The sequence below is a fragment of the Cervus elaphus genome, chromosome X, assembly GCF_910594005.1.
Source record: "Cervus elaphus chromosome X, mCerEla1.1, whole genome shotgun sequence".
Classification (NCBI taxonomy): domain Eukaryota; kingdom Metazoa; phylum Chordata; class Mammalia; order Artiodactyla; family Cervidae; genus Cervus; species Cervus elaphus.
In genome coordinates this window covers 71,335,374-71,355,778 of record NC_057848.1, presented here as the reverse complement: position 1 = coordinate 71,355,778, position 20,405 = coordinate 71,335,374, and the positions used below count along the sequence as shown (strand labels likewise).

The window sequence follows — 20,405 nt, the reverse complement described above, 5'->3', positions numbered from 1 at the left end:
TGTTCCCTCTTCAAACACAGATCAGCCTCCCTTCCTGCCCCCCGAACAAGCTGCTAGACATGGGCCTGAAAGGAGCCATGCTGCTGCTCTGGCTCAGGGCCCCCCTTCCTCCTCCCTCACACCTTTGCACACCGGGGTGGGAAGAACCTGGGACCCCTTGCATTGACCCTGCGCAGATAGTCCTTGACTTGCTGGTTGCTGGTCTCTGCATAGGCCCAGAGACCGCACAGGAACTCATAGCGAGCAGGGTGGCTGTAAGGCACCTGACAGTACTGCAGGTACCCCGCCTGCACCCACACTTGGGTCAGCAGCTCCTTGGGCTCCCCATAGACATAGTGCTCTATCCCAGCAAATACCCCTATCTTGCTGAGTGCTCCCTAGACCTTCTCCTCATGGACCCGGTCCCCTGCTAGGAGAATCAGGCTCAGGGCCATCATCAGGAGGCCAGCCTTTGGCATGCTCTGCCCATCCCTCTGCATCTCATTGAGGGTGAGGCCCAGGGTAGGGACCGTGACATAGATGTGCTCTCTGTGGTCCACCTCTTTCATATCCAGGCAAAAGACCAGCTACAGACACTGCATGGCTTTATGGAAGACCACCAGGAAGTGAGCCTGGTTATCCCTGAGGACAGCATTCAGCATTTCAGCCTGGAAAATCGGCTCCTTGGTGCCATACATAAGGAGCAGGAACTCCAGTAGTTCAGACGTCATCACATTCAGAGCCTGCTTGAGCAAGATCTCTGCATCCACGGCAGCAGAGGAAGATGAGACTGGAGGGGAAGAGGGCAGAGGGGTTGAGGCATCCTTCGCCTTAGCTCCCAGGAGCAGTGCCTCCACTGGGCCCTGGGGCTGGATTTGGGCTGAAGATGTCCTCGGGACTGCAGAGCTCATTCATTGGGACCACGTGCATGATGACTGGGGTCTTGTGCCCAGTGAGGGTGTGGCAGTGGAGACCACTGACCTGGGAAAGAGAGAGAGTGTGAATGGTCTCAGTTCTGAAATGGGCCATGGGTGGCGATTGTCCCATCCACCATGTTGAAACCCCGTCATTTTCACAAGGTCCCCAGACTCTCTGAGACTCGGATGTCAGGAAATCCTGCACATGGTCGTCCCGCCCGGGGACTCAGTTCTCCCTCAGGTACCTCACCTTGCCTCCAGTCCAGACCTGGGATTCTCGCCTCTCCAAAACTGAAGCCCCGCCCATTGTACCAGGGTCCCAGTCTCTCCAAGTCCTGGATATCAGGAAGTCAGACCATGCCTGTATCGCTCGTTCTACCCCACTGTTGCCCTGGGCTGACAACAGAGATGGGCGACTCTGAGGTCTCCTCTGATTGCAGTCCATGGTACCCTAGTCCTCCCTCAGGGTCCTCAACTTGACACACCACAGGATCTGGGAATCGGCCCACCTGAGTCCCCACCTCATATGCAAAGTCCCCAGTCTGAGACCAGGATGTCAGGAAGCCCTCCCCCTGTTTCAGGACCCCAAGTTGAGATCCGGATATCAGGAAGTGAGACCACATATGTTGGGCTCATCCTACCCCTGGGCCACCAAGGAGCGACAGCAGCAAAAGGCTTCTCTGAGGTCTCTGATTGGGTTCCATGGTCCTTTCAGTCCTCCCTCAAGATCCTCAGCTTGACTCCCTGCCTGAGCTGGGATTCTTCCCTCTACCCATCTTAGGCCACTCGCCCATACCAGAGCCCCAGCCTCACTGATACTCAGATGTCTAGAAATATGGCATGTATTCATCTCACCCAAGTCCTCTCAGTTCAGTTGAGTTCAGTGCAGTAGCTCAGTCGTGTCCGACTCTTTGCAGCCCCATGAACCGCAGCATGCCAGGCCTCCCTGTCTACCACCAACTCCCGGAGTCCACACAAACCCATGTCCATCGAGTCGGTGATGCCATCCAGCCATCTCATCCTCTATCGGCCCCTTCTCCTCCTGCCCTCAATCTTTCCCAGCATCAGGGTCTTTTCCAATGAGTCAGCTCTTTGCATCAGGTGGTCAAAGTACTGGAGTTTCAGCTTCAGCATCAGTCCTTCCAATGAACACCCAGGACTAATCTCCTTTAGGATGGACTGGTTGGATCTTCTTGCAGTCCAAGGAACTCTCAAGAGTCTTCTCCAACATCACAGTTCAAAAGCATCAATCCTTCGGTGCTCAGCTTTCTTTATAGTCCAACTCTCACATCCATTCATGACTGCTGGAAAAACCATAGCCTTGACTAGACAGACCTTTGTTGGCAAAGTAATGTCTCTGCTTTTTAATATGCTGTCTAGATTGGTCATAACTTTCCTTCCAAGGAGTGTCTTTTAATTTCATTGCTGCAATCACCATCTGCAGTGATTTTGGAGCCCAGAAAAATAAAGTCAGCCACTATTTCCACTGTTTCCCCATCTATTTACCATGAAGTGATGGGATCAGATGCCATGATCTTAGTTTTCTAAATGTTGAGCTTAAAGCCAACTTCTTCACTCTCCTCTTTCACTTTCATCAAGGAGGCTCTTTAGTTCTTCTTCACTTTCTGCTATAAGGGTGGTATCATCTGCATATCTGAGGTTATTGATATTTCTCCCAGCAATCTTGATTCCAGCTTGTGCTTCCTCCAGCCCAGCGTTTCTCATGATGTACTCTGCATATAAGTTAAATAAGTAGGGTGACAACATACAGCCTTGACGTACTCCTTTTCCTATTTGGAACCAGTCTGCTATTCCATGTCCAGTTATAACTGTTGCTTCCTGACCTGCATACAGGTTTCTCAAGAGGCAGGTCAGGTGGTCTGGTGTGCCCATTCCTTTCAGAATTTTCCACAGTTTATTGTGATCCATGCAGTCAAAGGCTTTGGCACAGTCAATAAAGCAGAAATAGATGTTTTTCTGGAACTATCCTGCTTTTTTGATGATTCAGCAGATGTTGGCAATTTGACCTCTGGTTCCTCTGCCTTTTCTAAAACCAGCTTGAACATCTGGAAGTTCATGGTTCATGCCCACTCAATAATGGGGTCCAGAGTCCCCACAGTCCTCCCTCAGGGTCCTCACCCAGACTCTTTTAGAACCTATGATCCTCCCCTTCAGCCTCTGAGGCCCCTCCCCTTATATCAAGTCTCCAGTGTCTCTGCGACCCTGTGCTCATGCTGCCACCAGGGTCTCCCTGGGCTAAAATTAGTGACGATCTGTATGTCCTGGGGTCCCAGCACCCCGCTCAGAGGTCTACCTTGACTCCTAGCATAGCTGGGCTCCTTCACTCTGCTGACCTGAACCCGAGCTCCATGACCCAGGCCCTCACTTCTCCCCTCCCAGAGGGATCAGTGATGTCACATATGACATCATATCCAATGAATATTCAGGGTTGATTTCCTTTAGGATTGACTGATTTGATCTCCTTGCTGTCCAAGGGACTCTCAAGAGTCTTCTCCAACACCGCAGTTCTAAAGCATCAATTCATCAGTGCTCAGCCATAAGAGTTGATCCTGTAGGAGTGCTGTCCATTTCACTGTTTAATCCTCATTCATATTGATGAATACTTTTCACATGTCTATGTGGTGTGTGTCAGATATGTATGTATAATATGTGCTTAGATTATGTTTTCCTCATAGCTCAGTTGGTAAAGAATCCAAATGCAATGCAGGAGACCCGGTTCAATTCCTGGGATGGGAAGATCTGCTGGAGAAGGCTACCCACCTCAGTATTCTTAGGCTTCCCTTGTGGCTCAACTGGTAAAGAATCCTCCTGCAATGTGGGAGACCTGGGTTTGATCCCTGGGTTGGGAAGATGCCCTGGAGAAGGGAAAGGCTACCCACTCCAGTAATCTGGCCTGGAGAATTCCATGGACTCTATAGTCCATGGGGTCACAAAGAGTCAGACCCGACTGAGCGACTTAAAAAAAAAAAAAAAAAAGATTATGTGCTTATATACTCATACATGGACAAACCACAATGTCTGTACTAAACATGTATATGTGGGTGTACATTTGGATTTTTAGCTATATATTAATTTTTGGACTACACTGCTGCTTCTCAATTGCTTCAGTCATGTCCAACTTTTTGCAGCCCTATGGACTGTAGAACGCCAGCTCCTCTGTCCATGGGATTCTCTAGGCAAGAATACTGGAGTGGTTTGCTGTTTCCTTCTCCAGGGGATCTTCTTGACCCAGGGATTGAACTCGAGTCTCTTGCATCTCCTGCATTGCAGGCAGATTCTTTTACCACTGTGCCACCATATATATACTTAATTTGTTAAAGCGTATCTGCTATTACTGTTTGGATCTATCTCATACTCCAGTCCTATTTAGTCTGTTCTTTGTATCTGTTGAGATAGTACTTTTTAAAGAAAGGTCAGTCCTTTGCTAGCTGGTGTGTCAGGTGGATATTTGCACAGACTCAGGAAACAGTTTGGTTCAGTTCAGTCACTCATTCGTGTCTGACTCTTTGTGACCCCATGGACTGCAGCATGCCAGGCCTCCCTGTCCATCACCAACTCTGGAAGCTTACTCGAGCTAATGTCAATCGAGTCAATGATGCCATCCAACCATCTCATCCTCTATCATCCCCTTCTCTTCCCGCCTTCAATCTTTCCCAGCATTGGGGTCTTTTCCAATGGGTCAGTTCTTTGCATCAGGTGGCCAAAGTATTAGAGCTTCAGCTTCAGCACCAGTCCTTCCAATGAATATTCAGAACTGATTTCCTTTAGGATTGACCGGTTGGATCTCCTTGCAGTCCAAGGGACTCTCAAGAGTCATCTCCAACACCACAGTTCAAAAACATCAATTCTTTGGCGCTCAGCTTTCTTTATAGTCCAACTCTCGCATCCATACATGACTTTTGGAAAAATCATAGCTTTGATTAGATGGACCTTTGTTGGCAAAGTGATGTCTCTGCTTTCAGTTGCCTCAATTAATCTACCTTTACAGCTGTCCAAGTGTTACCCCAGGGTATTTATACCTATGGTCTGGGGCCACCTCAGTTTAGTGCAATGAAATTGGTCCAAAGTTTAAAATCTTGTCTCCTTACCCATACCACCCTCTGCACCTATGCAGCCCAGAGCTCCTCCCTAACTTCCCCTCTGCTCCCCACCCTGTCCCCCAAACCCAAGAACCAGCTCCGCACAGTCTTCACTGTTCCTCAGGGCTTTCTCCTGCTATGTTGTTTAGATATTGTTTATAACTATGTTTTAAAAAAGACTTTTAAAATATGATTTTATTTATTTATTTATTTTTGGCTGTTCTGGGTCTTCGTTGCTGCACGGGCTTTACTCTAGTTGTGGAGAGCAGGGGTTACTCTCTAGTTGCGGTGCAAAGGCTTCTCACTGCTGTGGCTTCTCTTGTTGTGGAGCAGGGGCTCTAGGTACTTGGGCTTCAGTAGCTGCAGCTCATGGGCTCTAGTGAAAGTCGCTCAGTCTTGTCTGACTCTTTGCAACCCCATCGGTTATACAGTCCATGGAATTCTTCAGGCCAAAATACAGTAGTGGGTAGTCAATCCATTTTCCCATGGGCTCTAGGGCAATAGTTGCAGCACACCAGCTTAGTAGCTCCACAGCATGTGAAATCTTCCCGGATCAGGGATAATACCCATATCTCCTGCATTGGTAGGTGGATTCTTTACCACTGAGCCACCAGGGAAACCCAAGACTTTTTTATTTTTATTTTTTACAGCACTTTTCCATGAACACAAAAATAGAGACATGGTACGGTGATTTTCTGTTTACTTCCTGGCTCCAAACAAACATACCCTTCTCTGTTATTAAGAACCACACCAGACTGGTACATTCATTATAACTGAGGAACTTACACTGATATGTCATAATCACCTAGAGATTATAGTTTGCACTAGGATTCCCTCTTGGCATTGTATATTCTATTAGTTTGGACAATTGTAAATGAAATTGCGCTTTCTAGATGTACCAAAGTTTATCCTTTCACTGACTCAAGGATGTCTGGTTTGCATCTATGTTTTGACAATAATAAGTCAAGTCACTAAAAACATTCATGTGTAAGTTTTTGTGTGGACATAAGTTCTCAAGTCTTTTGGGTAAAGACCCATATGGTTGCTGGACCATACAGTAAGAGCATGTTTAGTTTTATAAGAAACTGCCAAGCTATCTTCCAACATGCCTGTGCCATTTTGTATTCTCACCAACAATGAATGGGAGTTCTCAATGGTACAAATACTCAACAGAGTGTGGTGTTGTCCCAGGAGCAGAGTTTGGCCATTCTAATAGGTATATAGATATTCTGTGTGTGTGCCTGGGTGTGTGACATCATCAAGTGACTTCTCAGGTTGACTGATCACTAGGGATCAAGCTGCGAAAGGCACAGCCAGCCTAAAGCATTTTAGAGTCCTACCCGAACCATCAGGAGGCAACTTTGAGCACATTATGTTTGCAGGTTCATGTTCTCTGGACATAATTCCTATTCTGACTACTTTCCAGAAGGAAAAGCTGAAAACAAAACTAAAAATATTAGAGAAAACAGCACGTTAGGATCAGAAATGGGTAACTCAGAGTGTTACACACCTTGAAGGATTTTGTGAGAGGAAGAATGGTTTCAAATAATGGGGTGTAGAGGAGACCCTCCAGTTCCAGGCTGTGCAGGGGAGATTTGGAATGAGGTTCCACACCCAAGGAAACATGCACTTGGGAGAAGAGGTGGTAGGTCCAAGGCAGAAACTCCCTAGACATTCAATGGGTCCCCCGGGAAGACCCTCTTTTTCAGAGCCTTGTGGAGGGGATTTGGATCAGGGTAGTCCACCTGGAGGTCTTTATGCTCCTCCTCCTGGCCATTTCCCACAGCCCAGAGCATTTGCCCTGCCCTGGGCCAGGACTGTGACCATCACCCTTGCTCGGTCTAGACAAGTTATGTCATATTTACCATTCCCCATAAAAGATTTTCAGGGAGAAAAGAAAAACTGAATCAATCAATGTACATGAGGTTCTGAAGATATGTACTGGTTCGGAACTTTCACAATGTTGGGGAAGGTACATCTCTGACCCTCAGGAACAATAGCTACATCCACTGACCAAGCTTTTTACAGACAGGTCACATCAAATGGGAACTCACACCAATGCTTTCACCTTGTGCTGTTATGAGGCCCATTTTACAGCTGGAGAAATCCAGACTTTGAGTGTCCATGATTTCACTGGGTAGCAGGATACGTATTCAAACCGAGCTTCCTGTGGGTGCAAAGCCTCGTCCCCCTAGGGGCCTGAATTGTCTCCCTGACAGTCAAGGGGAATCCAGCTGTCCTCCCACCTGATGCCTCAGGTCACATAATGGAGAAAACACAGGGAAGCCAGGCATCATTGCCCATGAGAGACTGACACAGGATTTTGCCCACATGGCCTCCTTAGTGAGAGGGTAACAGGCAGGAAGGCCAGAGGTCTCCAAACGGAGGAAATAGGCTGCAAGTGTCAGACATTTTTATCTCTCTTAAGCGGCAGGAGGAAACAAACTAGTGATATTTTTTCCTTCTCTATACAAATTTAAAAGGAGGTTTCACTTAAAATACTCTGTTGCCATAATGACACCTGGTTTCACCTGAAGTTAACTATTCTCAAACCTTGAGTTAACCAATGCATTTTTCTGGGAAATGTTTGTCTTAAGCTATGTTAATGTACTATGCATTTACCCCAGACTCTGTCTTCAAGTTGGTTCTGCCTAATGGTTCAAAACCTACTTGACAAACCATTATGTTATACTCAGATATTGTTCCCCTAATCTATGTAAATGAAACTATTTGTATGGTAATCTGCCCTTCTACAAGATTCAAGTCAATTGTTTTATGGCCCGGGATGAATTGTCTGGTGCCAAGATTATCCCAAAATACATCTTATGGATGAGGGGCCTGGTGCCATTCTGAGTTTTAAGACATTCCTTTCTTTCATTAACAGACTGCTAGTGACTATATAACATCCAGCTGAAGACTAACAGGAGGGTATTCTTTCTGCCCCCTTCTGATGCCTATGTCAGACGCTTTCTCTATCTCCTTTATACTTTAATAAAACTTTATTACACAAAAGCTCTCAGTGATCAAGACTCATCTCTGGCCCCAGATTGAACTCTTCTCCTCCAGAGGCCAAGAATCCTGGTGTCTTTTCGTGGGTCAGCAACAACCTTTCACTAGCCCTATCAAGACACCATCCCTACTGAAGTGGACACAAGAGCCATAGAGGAGGGATAGGGTGTAGGACTGTGTGTGAGGATGGAGAAGTTTCCTGAATGTAGGGGTCAGAGGCACAGCCGGCTAAAGATGGCTCTTATGTTCAGACTACAACCCTGCTCTTTCATTCCACTGCCCCCTCTCCTCCCCTGTATCCCAGCTCCTGGGGATTCCAAGCTCTCCTGCAGGCTCACTGCCCCAGGTGGACTGGATCTCAGGCAGAGGGAAGCCTGTCTTTTAAAGCACAGTGATCAGGGGGCTGGTGGACTCTTACAGCATCCACAGCGGGGTGAGTATCTGTGCCCTTCAGGGCTGTGTGGCCACACATACGTCTGGGTACTGGAACATACAGAATATGCTTCATACATATACCTGGTATCTCCATATATAAGTATATAAGAACATGTAATCTCCAGACATTATACATATATATTGGACACACACCACACTGACATGTGAGACGTATTCCTCTCTGTGAATGAGAATTAAACAGTTAAAATCATGGCACTCCAGTTGGTAATATTATCTAATCATCAAAGCAAGGGTTCCCTTAACTCACCTGCTGCTGTTTACTCTCTTCAGCTGAATCATCCTTCCTACAAAATATTTCCGAAGTCTGGTGACCAGTGAGGGGGGTCCCATGAGAAGATGTGTGGTTCCATGTGCTCCCCCACAGTCATGGGTGTCACGGCTCCCCATCAAGCATCTGTGTTGGGACTGCAGCCTTCTCTAAAATGTCAAGGAGGCCCCCTCCAGTGAGGACAAGGGGGTCCAGTTACTCCAGAACAGAGGGTCCCGTAAACTACAACTTCAACTCTAGTGGGAATCCTGGGGACCCGGGGCCAGCCTGTCAGACCTAGCCCCCTGCCTGGCTTCCTCAGTGAACTCCTGGAGTCAGAGGCTTGTCTCATGTGGACAGAGGGAGGGGCCCACATCCTGCAGAAACTCCAAGTGAGGACCAGAGGAGACTGAGGGTTCCCAGGGTATGCATGTGTGGTCCTCCTGACAGCCCTGGGGGACCACGAGGCATGGCGTCCAGATGTGACATCACTGATCCCACTGGGAGGTGGGGAAGTGAGGGCCTGGGTCATAGACCTTGGGTTCAGGTCAGCAGAGTGAAGGAGCCTAGCTGTGCTAGGAGTCAAGGTAGAACCCTGAGGGGGCCTCTGGTGCCCCAGGACATACAGGTCATCACTGCTTTTAGCCCTGGGAGATCCCGGCAGGGTTGTGGGAATGAGCCCCCCAACCCTGGTTTCCCTCTCAGTTGTCCTGGCTCAAGATGGCCTGGGTCTCTAAGGGATACAAAATTAGGTGGGCAGAGGGTGGCAGTGCCCAGACTAGCTGAGAGTCATGGCAAAGAGCATAGGGAAGGCTGAGTGACTCCCAGGACATCATCTCAGCCCATGGCATCCTAAGCCATGAAGAAGTCCTTGGCTTGGAGCCCTGATGTAATGTCCATAGCCTCCTCCTGGGGCCTCAGGGCAGTGAGGCCCTTGGTGTGAGGGTCTGGTCTCTGCTGAGGACTTTGGCATCCCAGGATCTGCCAAGGCTCAGGATGAGAACCCAGAGGGAGAACACAGGTGACCCCACAGTTCCACTCTTCTACTGCCAGCCCTGGGCATCCCTGGTGGTGGGATGGGGATGAGCACTTCACAGGGTGTTCTGACTTCCCTATCAGGGTCTCAGACAGATTGGGGACCTAGGATAAGGGATGGGATCTCACATGGGCAGAGGGGAGTGTCCAGGTCCTCCAAGAAGTCAAAGGGAGTACACTGATGGAGGACTCAGGGGACCCTGGACCCCAATCTGAGGCGACCCCACAGATCCCCACCCCTACCTTCGGCCCTGGGAGGTCTCGGTGTGGAATTTGTGCTCTAGGCCTGTACTCACTTTGTGACATCCAGGTCTCAGAAAGACTGTGGACCTGGTTAGAGGGACGGGGCCAGGTTTGGGGCGAGGAGAGAATGCCAGGTCCTGCCTGGAGACAAGGTAAGGTCCTGAGGGAGGACTGAGGGGGCCCCAAGGGAAGACTGATGGGACCCCAGAGAGCCCCACCCCTGTCATCTGCCTTGGGAGACCCTGCGGTGAGAAGAGCATACTAGGCCTGTCCTGACTTCCTGACATCCGGGTCTCAGAGAGACTGGGGCCCTGGTGTGAGGAGCCAGGCCTCAAACTGGGAGAGGACGGAGCCCAAGTCCTAATGGGAGTCAAGGTGAGGACCCTGAGATAGGTCTGAGGGAAGCCAGACCCCAGAACACAGGGGACCCTGGTAATCTTGAGGCAGGACGACTTCGTGCAGCATTTCTTGACATCCGGGTCTCAGAGAGACTAGGGACCTCGTAAGAATGGTGGGGCCTTAAAATGGCAAACAGGAGAATCCCTGGCCCTGCCTGGAGTCCAGGATCCATGTGAGGAAGGACTGAGGCTGTTAGACCCCAAGGCAGGGAGGGATCCTGGCCCTAGTGGTGGGTGTTGCAGGCCCCAGAGTGGGTTGAGCAGTTTATTGATCTCTGGCTTAGGGGCCTCTGGAGGTGAGGTGTTAGGGCAGAAGGTTGAGGCTTCAGATCCACAGAGGATGGACTCCCAAGACCCTGAAGCAGGATTGAGTAGACCTCCCACCTCTGTGGTCAGTGTTAGGAGGCCAGGCGGGATGTGAGGAGGAGGTGAGCACTGAGCATTTCCCCAGCCTAGGACCCGCGGGAGGCCCTGGGCAGGTGACGCCACACATGGGGGCCCTCAGTGCTTTCTGTTCAGACTCAGGTCTTGTTCTGAGTTTCCCTGCAGGCCCCCAAAGGGGAGGGACCAGGCCATGCCAGGGGAACAGTGGGCAATACAAGGAAGCCCCGAGGGGACCGCCACCCCACAACTGGGGGACCTCACAGAGTTCACCCCTTCTACCAGCACAGAAAGCTCAGGTCTGTGCCATAGACTACTCCCTAGGTGCCCCCTCCATTTCTGATACAGGAGCTCCAGAAACCAGGAGGTGAAGGCGGAGGTCTGAGGCCCATGTTCACAGGTCAGAGAGCAGAGGAGGTCCAGGTAGTGCCAAGAGTCAAGGTGAGGAGGGTGCCCTGAGTTCTCCCCATCCCAGCACAGAGGGGAGCCCACAAGGCCCTAATCCTCCCAGCATGTCAGACCCAGAACCTCACACTGTGCTGACTGAAACCTGCGGAGCCACCTCACATCCTCCTTTGGGTAGCCAGGGATCAGGCAGATCTGGAGGAGCTCCTCTACGAGACCTGAGAGCACCCCTCAAGAGGAGACCTGTCAGTAGCCTGAGTCAGACAGCCCCGGGTGGGTTTCTCAGCCGAGGCTGCTCACAACCCCCTCTCCTGCATACCTGGGGTCCCCATCTGTCCCCCTGCCTCACTTCTGCCTGCTGTTTGACCCCGGTCATCATGCCTGGGATGCATGAGCTCAGCCAGCCTGAGAGAGTCTTTCACGATCCAAGAGAGGATGAGGGTCTGATGGAGGCACAGTTCATTTGGGATGAGGAGGAGGAGCAGATGAAGGAAGGAGATGCAGCATCCTCCTCCTCCTCTCTCCTGGTCTGGGGCACCCTGGAGGAGGTGGCTGCTGCTGCAACAGCCAGTCTCCCTCAGAGCCCTCTGGGTGTCTGCCCCTCTCACGCTGCCATGGCTGCCACTCTTGGAAGCCAATCTGAAGACCATGGCCTCAGCAGGCAAGATGAAGTGCCAAACACCTCGTGTGACCAGGAAGATGCCAGGTCCTCCCTCCGAGATGCACTACGGGTGAAGAAGAAAGAGCTGGTATGATTCCTGCTCAGCAGGTATCTTGCCAAGGAGTCAATCACAAAGGCAGAAGTGCTGAATAGTGTCCTCAAAGATTACCAGGACCACTTCCTGGTTGTCCTCGGTCAAGCTTCAGAGTACCTGCAACTGATCTTTGGTTTGGAGGTGAAGGAGGTGGACCCCAGTGAGCCCACCTATATCCTGGTCCCCACTCTGGGCCTCACCCTCAATGAGATGCTGAGGGATGGGCAGGGGTTGCCCAAGGCCAGCCTCCTGGTGGTGATCCTGTGCCTGATCGCTGTGGAAGACAACCATGCCCCTTGAGGAGGAGATCTGGGGAGCACTCATCAGGATGGGGGTGTCCTGGAAGGGAGCACTACATCTATGGGGAGCCCAGGGAGTTGCTGACCCAGGTGTGGGTGCAGGAGGGCTACCTGGAGTACCAGCAGGTGCCTGACAGTGACCCTGCTTGCTATGAGTTCTTGTGGGCTCCCTGGGCCTGTGCAGAGACCAACAAGTTTAAAGTTCTGGAGTATCTGGACAGAGTCAGTTGAAGGGGTCCCAGCTCCTTCCACCACCTCTGCAGAGGCTGCGAGGGAGGAGGAAAGGGAACTCTGAGCCAGAGCAGCAGCCAGGCTCCTTCCAGGACCACATCCAGCAGCTTGTCCTGGGGGACAGGAAGGGAGGCTGATCCTTCCCTCTGTGATTGAAGAGGGAGCAGTTAGCCTTCTCAGCAGTGAGAGCCCGGGCCTGTTGGGGGAACCCAGTGTGTAGCATCTTTGTGTTCCTGTTCTCTACAATGACATGGAGACTCATCTCTCTTTTTTTTTTTTAGGAATTTTTCAAATGTTATTCTGTTTTATAGAAGATGATACATCCCAGTTTTTAACTATGTCAGTGACATTGATCACCATGTGTTTGTACTTAGCCAGTTCAGGAACAAGAGTTTTTCTCTTTTGTAAAAGAGATTGGAAATGCTTCTATTCTATTTAATGGTCCTGCACAAGATAACATGGAATTAGAATTAGAACAATTTTGGAAATGTGAATTTATTTAGCAGTGACATAGTTGGTGGAAGAATTAGAAAATAAAAAGTGATAGTAGTGAATTCTTGCTTCTTACACTTGTTGTGTGTCATTTTGTACAGCTAAGGGATCTTGGTTTATTTGGATTTGCCCGGGTTATCAAAGGAAGTGGCAAGTAATCTGAGTTAAGCAGCCCCCTGCTCACTGACTTATTTAATCTGAAAACTTTTATGGAGCCTCTGCTCCATGAAAGGCCCTGTGTTAGCAGTGGGGACACTGGGAGAAGCAGGGCAGCCCCACACCTAGAGTGATGATCTAGGAGCCACAGTCATATGAGGTGCATTGTGGGAGTGAGGGGAAATAGGACATTGCTGTGAGGTGTCCCTTTGGATCTTGGATAAACACCAGAGAGATCTCTTTCTAGGTCAGGATGGAAGGGGTCCTGGCTCTTGTCGCATTGCTGCTGACCACAGGGTTGGAGTAGGTGTTTTCTACCCTGTATCTGCTAGGAATCCTGCAGAATTCTGGTCCCACTCCCTTGAAGTGATGCCTAGAAATCCGTGGACTGACCCTCTCTTTCCTGGTCCTGGGGATCCAGAACTCAAGGTGTTAACTAGCTTTTAATATTCTTGATTGTCATTGGGCATTGTAATCAGACTCAACATTTATTGGCACTGCAATGATGAAAATAAGGGTTGGGATGGAAGATCAGCTGGGACACAGGCAAAGAGTGGTTCTTGCTTCTAGTTCCTGGAGCAGCTTGGGTCCTGCTGGAACACTCCTCCACACCCAAATTTCACAGTTCCTCTAACTGGAAATGGGGTTGCCGGGTAGCTCAAATGATGAAGAAACTGCTTGTATTGTGGGAGAGCTGGTTTCGATTCCTGGGTCAGGACGATCCCCCTGGAGTAGGGCATGGCAACCCACTCCAGTATTCTTGCCTAGAGAATTCCATCAACAGAGGAGCCTGGCAAGCTCCAGTCCATGGAGTTTCAGAATCAGACATGACTGAGCGACTAACACTATGGTCCACTATGGTCTAACTAGAAAAGTTTTTAAGTTTTATTTATGAAACATCTTATTGAGGTGCATATCCTCTGACCTGTCCTGGACCACAAAGCAGCCAGCTCCATCCAGTGGAGAGTGGAGGAGTGTCTGAGGGCAATGGTGTGAGAAATTCCTGCCCCGCCATCACAGGGCTAACAGCCGCCAGGCCTTGAGCTCTGTGTCGTCCCTCACACGCATCCTGCAGCCCAACACACGGGGTTCCTCACACCCGCTCGCCTCCCAGATGAAGAACTGAGGCCACGGGCCTTGGGCATCTTCCCAGTACCACGTGCTAGTGAGGGCCGGGGTGGGCTCAGAGCCCTGGTCTCAATTCCTCTGGAGTCCCCGCCCTTCCTGCCCACCCCAGGCCATGGCCCTACCTTCCAACTTCTCCTGCCTTCCTCTTCTCAGTGCTACACGATGCCTCTGAGGTGACAAAAAGCAGGCCCACGGATGGAAGGGGATGAGGTGAATCAGAAGTACTGTGGGGCTGCTCTGGGGTTTGCTGAGACCTGACTCTGCCGGGGGCCGGTGTCTCTGTCCAAACCCAGCGCCTCCCACCTGAGGGAGGCCCCCTGTCCCTGTTGCTGCCATGGGGCTTCCTGCCCAACTGCACCTGCCAGGCTGACCAGCTCCTCACTGAGCAGGAGAGATGGAGGGTTTTGACTGAGTGGCCCCAGTGCCCACTGGATAAGGCCCCTACAGGAGCCTCCTCCGATATGGGAGGGAAGGTAACATGGGCAGAACCCCAAGCCTCCAGGTCTCCCCAGCCTCAGCGAGGGAGAGGAGCAGCTGGAGGGTCTCTGAGCTGCAGACACTGGAGTGAGGATGCCAAGTGCAGGGGCAGGAGAGCAAGGCTGAGAAAGGCAGGCCTTAGACATCACGAGGGCTTGTGTGTGCACAATACACGTGTCCTGAGCCACAGCTGACAAAGACCCTTCAGCTCCCAGCCCCATCCCTGACCATGCTCTGCAGATCCCCCATCTTAGCCCAGGGCTGTTGAGGGCAGATCCGTGCTAACCTGTCTGGCCTTGGCCCTGGGGCCACCCTGGACCAAGTAACCCGCTAGGTTACTGTCACTTCGTTCAACTGCTGAGGAGGCGCTGGGGGATAGAGAGATAACCCATGACTGCAGGGGACCTGCAAACACACACCTCCATCCTTACTTTTTCCCTTGTACCTGGAGGGGGTTCCCTGTTTACCGGAGAGGGGAAGGGAGGAACAGAACCATAGGCCTGAACCTCAGCAGGGTCTCAGCACCTCACAAGGAGGCTCCATTTCCACGTGGCTATGAGGATGGGGACAAGGTCCCAGATGAACCCAGCCCACAGCCTCCCAGGCCTTTCCTTCACCGAACATAGCAGAGCCACAGTTCTCACAGGCCCACGAGGCACCATGTGATCAGGCTCCTATCCTGGTGGCCTGCTCTCCTTGCCTCTAGATTCCCCCCAGTTGCCATGAAAGCCATCCTTCCATCCTTGGAACATTCCAGTGTGTTCCTACCTCAGAACTTTTGTAGGGTGTGAGGAGTCACATCGTGTCCCTTCAGAGTCAGGTCCTGGAGTCTCAATCCCAAGTACCTCGGTGTGACCTTATAGACAAAGGAGAGGTCTTCACAGAGCTGATGGAGACCAAGTGAGCTGATTAGGATGGATCCTACTCTAACACGATGGCTGTCCCCATACATAGGACAAATTGAGAGACAGGGAGGCACACGGGAGAACTCATGATGAAGAGAAAGGAGGATCTCTCCAAGCCCAGACACGCCCACCATGGCCAGCAAAGCCCCGGAAGTGAGGAGGGGGAAAAATGGGACAGACTCTCTCCACAGCCCTCACAAGAGCCAATGTCCGCTAACACCTCGACTTCGGCTGCCACTCAGGACACTCAGTGGACAGCCCAACCGGGTTCCTGACCTTTGGGGTGTCACCTCCCATGAGTCATGCACCCTGAAGCAGAAGAGGCTCCTCAAGTGTCCCCCAGTGGTGCCACAAGTTTCTAATCAGCAGCTGAGCATCTCCAGCTCCCGATTCAGGGGTCTCCCCAAGAGGCTCACCAGAATGCAGGGTCACCCCACCCACCAAAGGTCTTGAAAACACATGACCCCAAGCCCAAAGACAAGTACAAAGTTTCCACGAGGTGAACACTAGCCCTTGTCGCTCTGCCCTCACAGCTGTATTTAGGAGCCTGTCTTTGCACATGAGGCAGCCAGGCACCATGTCCAACATACATGCTTTGTGAGCCAAGGGATACTTTACAGCAGGACAAGGGTCACCTGCAGGGACAGACTGCTGCCTGTTTCTGGGCCTGTGGGCCTCTCTGCCTGCCGACACTCAGCCCAGCCCCCAGCCTTCCCCCATCACCCCCTGGACACTATTCCAAAACAGGGAGTTTGGACCAGAACACAGGGGGAAAACACTAACCGCTTTCCTAACAACACATTTCTCTCAAGCACCCAGACCCAGCAGGGCCAAAACGACTGGCGATGCCATCTTTTCATAAAGGTCAAAGTCCCAAAGACTCTCCCTGAGTCGAAAGCAGCACCTCATGAGAGGAGTCCTGGACCCCAAACACCCACCAAGTGGGCAGCACACCCCAGGGCGGGGCCGAATCAGACTGAACCAGATGAGCACGTACAGGGCACAGTGGCGACTGGACAGTGTCACCATGAGCTGGTCTCTCCATCACCTTCCCCTCGACAGCCCAGCCTGGACAGGCCTCCCACCCAAAAGGAATCAGGTGCTTGAGGATGTCCACCTGGAAGATGTCCTTCCTGGCCCTCCCCAGGACAGGCTGCAGCAGCCAGTGGGGGCCAGCGAGCGCAGTCAGGTAATTCTGTTGCAGGTTGGGTAGCAGGGCTTGATTCTCCAGCTCCTCCACCTTGATGAGACCTAGGTTTTCTGGGCACAGCAAAGTGTCCCCAACGTCCACAAGACCTGTGTGCAAAGACAGGACACAGAAGGAGAAAAAGGTGATTCACAGTCATGCTTACTAGAGACTAAGACCATATCATAGAGGGGACCTGAGGTGAACTGGTCCTCTGTCTGAGCCTTTCGGATGGGCTCACCTCAGCAAACGGAATTCGGGACGAGGCCAATCGAGGGAGGGAGTGAAATGAAAGGGAGAGGCCTGGTGCTCCATGAACCCACCAGGCCACAGGCAGCTCTCAGTCTGCCCACTGCAGGCTGCAGGGACAGAGCAGGAGGGCCCCAGTGGGGAGCCTGTGGGCATCAGGTCCCCAAGCGAATCACCAGCAGAGAGGTGTTGCTGTGGGGCCTCACCCCTGGGGAGTCAGGGGACTTGTTCAGGCCCGGCTGCAGGCAGTGGGGGTGGGGAACCCAGGCTGGGTGCTGTGCGGCCTCTCATGGTCTCTGCCGGGCACACACACACACGTGGACATACACACACACACAGACAAGTGCCACATGCAGACCTGGGCCCATCCTTGCCTCAGAGCACAACCAGGACTGAGGCCCAGAGTGGTGGTCAGGTACCTCGTGCCACCATCTCCCAGCTCAGGTACCCTCGCTGCCCCTCTGAAGAAACCCTAGCCCGCACCACCCCCACCAACTGGTTCAACAGAAAACAAACAAGCACAACCCAGCTGAGATCGAGGGCAGTGCCAGGGGCAGTGCCGGGGGGCCTTGCAGGCAGTGTAGGGCAGGGTACCTGACCCACGATCCTCACTTGCCTGTGATCACTCTGTGGCCAAGCTGGTCCCCATCCCACAGCAAGGCCTGGATCTGGGTGGGGTTCATCCCCAGCCTCTGCTCCAGCAGCTCCCGGGAAGACATGTCCTCCCACTGCAGGTGCCTGATGTGAACGGCCAGGGTACACTGCTTGGTCTGCATAGCACAGGCCGGCACTGAGTTTCCAGGGTCTTGACAGCATTTAAGAGGAATTCTGTGTAAGGTTGTTGGAAGGACAGACAGCCAAACTTCACCTCCCAGGGCTCCCAGGACCTCACATGGCTGCAGAAACACAGAACCACTAAGACCAAGAGCCTGACACAGAGGCCTCGAAGCTCACAGCCCTGGGCCAGACCTCAGCCCCACGTGCCCGAGCAATTGCCAAGCCTGCTGACAGAGAGGGGAGGTTCACAGAGGGCTGGCTCCTTCCATCCATCTCCACGTGGTCTGCTGACAGGGGGTGGTGACCCAGAGGGCCCGGCCATCACATGCAGTCTGTGGGGAGGTCAGGAAGGAGGGCAGGTCAGCGGAAGAGAAGCACAAGGTGAGTTTCAAGACAGAGGGACTCGAAACCCTGGGAGCACAGAGGAGGGAGGATGGGTCCTCTGGCTTTACAGCCCAGTGGCCGGGCTCTGGTCCTCTCCCAGCACAGACAGGCAAAGTCCTAGGTTTGGCTTCCCCCACTCCCAGCCCCCAGTGCACCCCTCAATTCCCTGGCCCCCATCCTTGCCCATGCTCTGCAGATCCCCCATCTTACCCCAGGGCTGCTGAGGGCTGATCTGTGCTAAAAAATCTTGCCTCGGCCCTGGGGCCACCCTGGACATCAGACGGCCCTGCCAGGTGTCTTCTCCACACCTTTGGGAGTCACCTTCCTCCCAACCCTTCCCACACCACTGCTTCCACTGTCAGCAGATGTCCCGGCCCCTGCCTAGAGCCTAGAGAAAAAACAGAGAGCATGAACTTCTGCGACAGGCGTGCTCCATGTCCTCTCCAGGGCCTGGGATGGCACCATGCAGGAATCACAGAATTCAAACCTCAAATAACCCACTAGGTTACTGTCACCTCATTCCACAGCTGAGGAGGTGCTGAGAGATAAAGAGATAGCCCATGACTGCAGGGGACCTGACCCACACACACCTCCATTCTTACTTATTTCCTTGCACCTGGAGGGGGATCCCTGTTCACTGGAGTGGGATGGAAGTAGAGGAGCAGAGCTGCCGGCCTGAACCTCAGCAGGATCTCAGCACCTCGCAGGGAGCCTCCATTTCCACGTCGATGTGAGGACTGGGACAAGGTCCCAGGCAAACCCATCCTAGGGCCTCCTGGGCCTTTCCTTCCCCAAACACAGAAGAGCCACAGTTCTCACAGGCCCACAAGATCCCACGTGATCTGGCTCCTACCCTGGCAGCCTGCTCTCCTCACCCCTGGATTCACTCCCGGTAGCTATGAAGGCCATCCTTCCATCCTTGGAACATTCCAGTATGTTCCTACCTCAGAACCTTTGTAGGGTGTGAGGAATCACATTGCATTCCCTCAAATCCAGTTGCTGGGGTCTCAATTCCAAGTACCTTGGCATGACCTTACAGACAAAGGAAATGTCTTCACAGAGCTGATGGAGGTCAAGTGAGCTGATTAGGATGGACCCTCTTCTAACAGGATGGCTGTCCCCATACAAAGGACACATTTAGAGACAGACAAGCACACAGAAGAACTGGGTTAAAGAGGAAGGCAGAGATCTGCAAGCCCAGACACGACCACCATAGCCGGCAATGCCCCAGAAGTGAGGGGGGAGAGATGGGACAGACTCTCTCCACAGCCCTCACGAGAGCCAACGTCAGCTGACACCTCGACCTCGGCTGCCGGCCTCCTGAACCAACATGGTTGGTAGTTGAGCCACCCAGTGCAATCCTGATGTGACTGCTGGCAAAATGAAGACAGAGGGTCAGCCCTGTCTGTACATCTCTCTGCAGGGTCAAGGAGGGAGTAGGGGGATGACTTCTCCACTCCCAGCACCTCAGGCACACTCCTCCACATCTGCACATCTTCATGTCTCTGTTTTCACCTCCCAGTGTCTGGGGTCCCACAAGTTACTGACTCTTCCCTCCTGATGGAAGGGAAAAGAACTTGATGTGACCACACACGCACTCACTGAAGAACCATACAGGAGGAGGCCTGGGTCACAGGGCATACACCTGAAGTCCTGACACATGCCAGCAAATGGCCTTCTGCAAAGGCTCCCCCGTGTCCACTCCCCCAACCACAGTCAAGAGTGCCATGTCCTCAAGCACTGGCTGGCCCCGAGCATCATCATCCCACTGAACCTTTACCTGCTGGGTGACAAAGCATCACCCTCTTCACTGGGTGACCACATCACAATGTTCCCTCCAGCCTCACACCTTTTGTCTTGATACTTCACACAGACACAGTAAGTTCGAGTATTCCTGGAAGTTATTTCAATGCAGGACAGCTAGGAATAACGTGAATGTGTACAGAATTCGTTGTGAGCCCCTAAAATATGTTTCTCCAAATCCACACTACTTTCTCCTGATTTAATCTCCCCTTAGCCAGATTCCCAATATGCCCATGATCACTGTATAGCCACCTAATACAAGAGCAAGAGGGATGGAGACAGGAGAATGGACACAGAGATGCCCTGAGCCCAACTGTGGCTAAATCGCCTTTCCTTGATTTTACAAACCAGATGACTGGCATATACCATAATGGCAGGGCCGCTGCCAGACCT

General features: G+C 52.0%; 3 pseudogenes; 1 reads left to right on the top strand and 2 right to left on the bottom strand.

Moving 5' to 3' along the window:
* LOC122688978 overlaps positions 1-20,405 on the top strand; it is a 735,084-nt pseudogene that overhangs the window by 614,323 nt on the left and 100,356 nt on the right.
* On the bottom strand, positions 117-909 carry LOC122690343 (annotated as a pseudogene).
* Positions 14,118-19,118, bottom strand: LOC122690342 (annotated as a pseudogene).